Consider the following 6,336-nt stretch of genomic DNA (forward strand, 5'->3'; position numbering starts at 1 on the left):
GCCAAGCTTTTTCTTGAAAATTAAATTACCGATCACACCTCCGGATGTAACCTTAAAAATACAAGCTTTTTTAAGGGCTCATGCAGGTTGACTCACCGATGCAGCATCGTACGAGCAATTCAATTTATACAGCCATGCAGGAATTATTAGTTTACAGATTCTGCACCAGAATTGCTGATTCTGAGTAAAAGGGGGAGAAAGTATATAAAAACCCAGGGAACCCTCGATAATGTGTTTACGTACCCAAGTACTACCTCAGATAATGATTTAGGATGACTGAAGAAAGCTCCAGTGCCATTGTTCAGTTAAAACCCCCAAGAGCGAAGGTGGTGGCAGTTTATAGCCGAGTCGGGATTCAAACCGAGACTAGACATCTTGCTGGAGAGTGTGCATAGCTCCAGGCCATCCTGCCAGCCCCTTATAGTCAGGGAGTAATATGCAAATAATTGAAGGAATTAGGCCTTCGCCAGTACAAGCATGAAATTTGGCATATGCGTAGATACGTATCACAGCAACATTTATTTTCATATATGGAGCCACCTCCAAAGTTACCTCCCGTGATTGTGGTGGCCATTTTCCAATATGGCCGATAGGTATACAGAGGTTTACACTGTTAATTATATTAAAAATCGTTTTAAGTGAATTTATCTGGCTACCAATACGAATAAAACAATGAAACAAAGCTTCTATATATCATCATCATATCTTGTTGTATTTCTTTATCTTTGTTATTTTGTATATCATTAAATAATAAGTTATGATTTATAGAGTAATCGTTTTTTTAAAACTGTACGGGAAGATATTCAATCATTAAGAACTTGAGCTATAGCAGAGGTAATCTTTTTTCTACCGCCAAGCCAATTTGGAAACACATAATTACAGCAATTATACATATAATTAATTATCCACATCTGCTGGGGGTAAAGAACAGAATAACCCGTGAATGGAAAAATATAGACACCAATTTTGGGCTATTTCAATGTACACGTTTGAATTATTTATGAACTATTACTTACCAAAAAAGCAACAAAGTAATCAAATACAATATAAAATACAATAAACTGAATTCAAGTTGGCTAACCCTGTATCAGGGTGCTGGGTCCTGGGGATCCTGTGACAGAGCAATACCATACGATTAGAGTACCCAGTAATCGTGGCATTCAGTTCTTTGACATAGGGCGAACAGAAACCAATAATATGAAACAATTCCTTTATTACAGGAAGTTATTACAGATTAACGCATGCTTCAAGTTCTATGAATGCCAAATTGCTCTTTGCATGCACTCCGATTTTCGTAGCAAACACGTCGAAATACGTCCTGCTTGCAGCATCTCGACCAAAGGGGATTTTACAGCAAAAATACGGTTCCATCTCCAAACATCACAATTTACACCATTACACGCACATAGTGTGGTACATGGCAAAGCTGCCCTTATACATTTGCAACGGCTAACACACCCTTTTCTACACCCACAGCGAATAAGCTCTCTGGCTGAAGTGCTAACTTCAAGCAACTTGGTCCAAAAGGGTTTCCAGTTCGCTGGATCCCACCAACCCCACTTCTCAGGAGAAGGTAAATCCATGATGGCATGCAGTGACCTCCCCCAACAAAATCCACCCTGGTAAATAGCTCTTCTGACATGTTGTTCTAGAGCTGCCGTTGTGGGAGGAATCACATCCATAGCTCTCCCTTTCTTTGTGAACAGTTCCTGGCGTGTCTCATCAATTGTTTCAGCATTACTTGTGTGGTCATACAAGTAAATTGTAAACTTTTCAAGCATTTTTAAGTGGTTATCGGATAGGTCATCAGGTCCTTTTGAGAGTGCTAGAAAAGTATCTGTGACTTCTTCACAGAACCTCCACGTCTCCCATGCAGTTCTCTTGCCACGAGTATAGAATGATGACACTGTATCACATCCTGTGTAGGCATGGAAGAATGGCAGTGCTTCAGATTTCAATGGTCCAAGGCACGTAATGATTTCATGGAGAGGAATATATCTGAATGACTTTGCTGTTCCAAACGCAATCCATATCTTGGGTATTGAAAGTTCAGCCCCTGCAGCAACAGCGAAAAACAACATCTGTATCCACTGTGCGGATAGCGATGTGCTTGTAGCCCTGTCGTACTGCGTCTGCAAGGTGGAGGACCATCCTCGTATCAGCTTCCTCATGATCACACGGGAATAGAAAGCTGATATCCCGTTCCCTATTGCAGACGACACTGCGCCCATCGGTGCTTATAATTTATTTCTCCGTGGAATGTTGTGCAACATATCCGACCAAGAATGTAAACAGCTCTTTCTTATTCTCGTCAATTCTTAGGAATTCCTGCCAATTTCCTGGTCGACGTACGTGTGCAGCAACCCTACGCCGGACTCCTTTACCGCGTTTCATCCTTGTCTGGGCATTCAGACTATTATCCAGGTACTGATCCCATACGATGTCTAAGCGACTCACATTTTGGAGTTGGCGATCCAAATATGGAATGAATACCTTCAAGGCATAATCCTAAAATGTTGTAATTGCAATTGGCTTTAGGATATTCACCATTGCAGCACCAGCAATAATCAATAATAATAACATCAAAGTTTGGTGTGTCACAGGTAACTTCAATGCTTTTCTCAAGACACTGCATGAGATCAGACTTGCTTCCTTGCCGCAGCTTCCCTAAAACGGACAGCGCTGGTGGACATGCCTGACTTTCATGTTGAAAGAACTCACTTAGGTTTCCATCTCTAGACTGGCAAGCAATATACAGCCTTGAAAAAAGGGAACAATCACTCTTGAGAGATGACAGTTGTACGCTTGCTTTAGATTTTTCTCTGGGAGATGGTCAGCTGAACAGAGACAATTTGTTCTTTTTGATTGGTTCTGATATTGAAGTAGACCTTTCGATAAGTCGGTCTTTCGTAAAGGTTTAATACTGTTTCTGTCCTAAATCTTCTGCATTGTAGATAGCCTCCACAACAGATGAATCTGAAATATCCCTTGTGTCTAATCTCATTAAATCATGGCTCATCTCTGTAAATGGATTTTCCATTTCTTCCAAGACATCACATAAATCACTGACTTGCCGAACAAAGGTTTCCTGTGTGGCTTTATTCTGCTCATGGTGTTTGGTGACATGGCTTATTCTTTTGTTTGGCCTTTCCATGGAAGCCTAAAATTCTGCAGTTACTCTTACAATTTCTGGGTCAGCAACCATCCAACGCCTCAGTGCATCTGGATTTTGAGTCAGACCTATAGCTCCTCCCTCGCTTTTGACAGTAGAATTGTTTTGCTCATGTGCCTGGTCGATTGCCATTGATGAAGACACCCTGGTGGATTTGTTAATGGTAAACTTACCATTGTTAAATTCCTCAGCTATATCTGGATGACGTTCCTCCAAACCTCAAGATCTCTTATGTGTACCGGTAACCATCTGGCATAGTTAATGTGATCGAAACTGAAGAACCAAGGTGCAAGTGCTGATAAACTGTCGATATACAGAAGGAAGTTTGCTGTTCGGACAGATCTCAAGTACGTAAAAACAAGCATTTCAAGATGTAGTGTTGTGTACAAGAACTGAAAAAGCACACTCTCTTTCTTGCGTAAAATACACCATTTTTCAAATGAATCAGGCTCCTCCTCAGTGCAGGATTCTACATAACCACGGTAAGCTCTTTTCATCGACAGGTGCAGTGTGCTCTCAGTCACTTGATGCGCATGTCTAGTTCTCGTCACATGCGACGCCTTCAGGAAAGATTCTGCTACGCCTGAGGATGCTATCTTAGCTTGCACTAAAGCCTCCACCCATCCTGAATCCTCCAGCCAGTCACCTATAAGTTTCAGTGCAGCCATTTCAATGTGTAACCCTCCCAAAAGCACAATAAATTTGTCTTCACCATATTCTGAAGGCCAACGCCACTGAATCTGCTTTGCAAGAGTATAAAGGGGCTGATCCAGAGTGATGACAGGTATCTGGTTGTTGTTGAGAAGTATCACTGCTTGACGAATCACATCCATTGAGTGTCGTATCATGGCTACTGACTTTGAATAGTCTGGAAATAATGGCAACAGTGCTGTAAATCGCTGGTAAGACTCCAGCTGATTCCTGTCGATTTGCATGATACGCTGCCCATGACAGATTGGTGTTATCGTTAACATCATTGCTGTAGTTCGCTTCAACCTCCACAAGCCACCTGTATGAAAATTGTGATTTAGAATCATTAGATATGATACTACATGCTTAATACTTACCAATGAAAAATTCCATGCAAAAACTGAATTGAAATGTTTTGTGTGAGACATACTGAGTTTCCTTTTGCAACTCTTGAATGACATTCTGGCGATCACTTGTCACTTTTCCATCCACATGTGGAACTGCAAACTCGGCTTTTGACATATTCAAAGGGTCAACATTGGTGTAGGAATCCGGCAGTTGATTTAGCTTCTTTGATGAAGATTCCAGTTCAAGTGTATAGGAACGGGTCGTACCAAGATTAGAGGGAGTTTGAAATTGAAACGGTGATATTCCAGTTCCATGAAAAGAGCCGGTTGCCGTGGAAGAGCTTGGGTTGTGGTCAATGTTATCCACTGCTGCAACCGTAAACAGACCACGGCGCAGATTTGGGGGGCAAACTACTTGTTCACTGTGGTATTGGGCGCAAACAACATTTCCCATTGTTGTTGATATTTCCATTACTCGAGTGTAATAAATGGATAGACCAAGGTCAAATAAGGTGTCAATTAAGTCTCTCTTGCGTGTTCTCGCATGTACTGTTAATCCAACGTATATGGGAAGTGGTGGCTCTCTGATCTTACTGTGGTAGACATTAATGTTCCTTTCTCGCTTTTGTCGAGCTGAATTGAACATCAGTAGTTGTGCCATGCGAAGTGTTTCCTAATTCACCCCATCCGGAGACTGCGACGCTATGTTGGAACCACCATGGATCACAGCCACTAAGGACAGTAATGATTGTGGAACTGAATTTAATTGACATTCAGGATCAAATGAACCCGAAAACTTTATTTGTAGGTCATTCATATCTCTTCTGACGATTTTCGCAGCTCTAGACAAGCATATTGCTTCTTCGTCATAATCTTCAATTTCACAGGCTTTCCGCAGGGTAGACCCAATGTCCTCATCGAACGCCAGCAAAATATCCCTCCCTTGCCTGTGAGCTGTCATGTATTGAAAATGGGAGAGAATCCGGTTTTTCAATTTCGTACTGTGAGGTCGACCTTCAATTTGGTAGTCCCAGTTGTTCTAATCTTCTGCTATAGAGTTTGATGAGATCCGCAAGCTTGAATACTGGCGCCACTTCTTCCTCCATCTGTGCTTCTTCAATTTTAGTTATAAGTTCAGCAAAGGGCAATGCCATGACATATTTCATCTTTGCTCTTTTCTTTTATTTCCTTCTGTTTTTCAGCTGCTCTGTTGTACAAACCAACAAGACACTTTGGATGATATTTCGCCTCTTGTGAGACGAGATCCCCAGCACTTAATTGCGCAAGAAGTTTTTCGTCTTAAAGGTCTATTGCACATCTTCGAACACGGCTATCGAGACGAAATGTAGAGGCTTCTCGGAGAGGTTCTTGTAGTGAAGGTTTCTCACAGAAAAAAACAAAGGTTCTTTGCAGCTTCACCCAGGATGCTACTTCGTCGCATGAACATCTTGTTTGAAGATTGCTGCAGTTCCCCCTCATGCACTGAAGATGCATGCCTCTTCTGTGCTCTACTAAGTTTTGTACAATTAAACTTCATGTAACATGATTCATGCCACTTTGCTTGGTGGCCTGCAAGAGTCTTCTCTATCCCAAATCCTTCATCGAGGTTCCCTACATCTATGGGGATGGGCAGCTCACCAATTTCACTGAAACTAATGAAATTCCTTGCTAATGTGGAATACCCTTGACCAGCACTCGGTCTTTTGGATTGTGCAGGACATTGTAAAATTTCTGGGGATATCTGCTGATAAAGTACACAAATATTCCAATCAATTTATTTTGGTGTTTCTTTACTTGCACTAATAGAAGTCATTGCGTCGAACAGTTTATGGCTTTTAGTGGACTTCATTATGTGTATATCTTCTAATCTTGACAAATCTGCAACTGTACAAAAATAAAATAGAAAAACTGATTAAATACTACATGCATTAAAACGTATTAAAAATTCCGAACCAAATGCTCAGAGACTGTCTCTAGTTGTTCACACAGTCAAATGAAATACAATGTTGCTCAAAGATATCGAACACAAATTCAGAGATCTAGGCCATAATGTTAATAATAGCTCAGTTTGCATATCCCAGATGTAAAACAATTCAAAACCCAACAAAAAATTTCATTACCAAGGAC

The sequence above is a fragment of the Eptatretus burgeri genome, chromosome 17 (assembly GCF_056783735.1).
Source record: "Eptatretus burgeri isolate ZD-2024b chromosome 17, Ebu_testis_v1, whole genome shotgun sequence".
NCBI classification, from domain to species: Eukaryota; Metazoa; Chordata; class Myxini; order Myxiniformes; family Myxinidae; genus Eptatretus; species Eptatretus burgeri.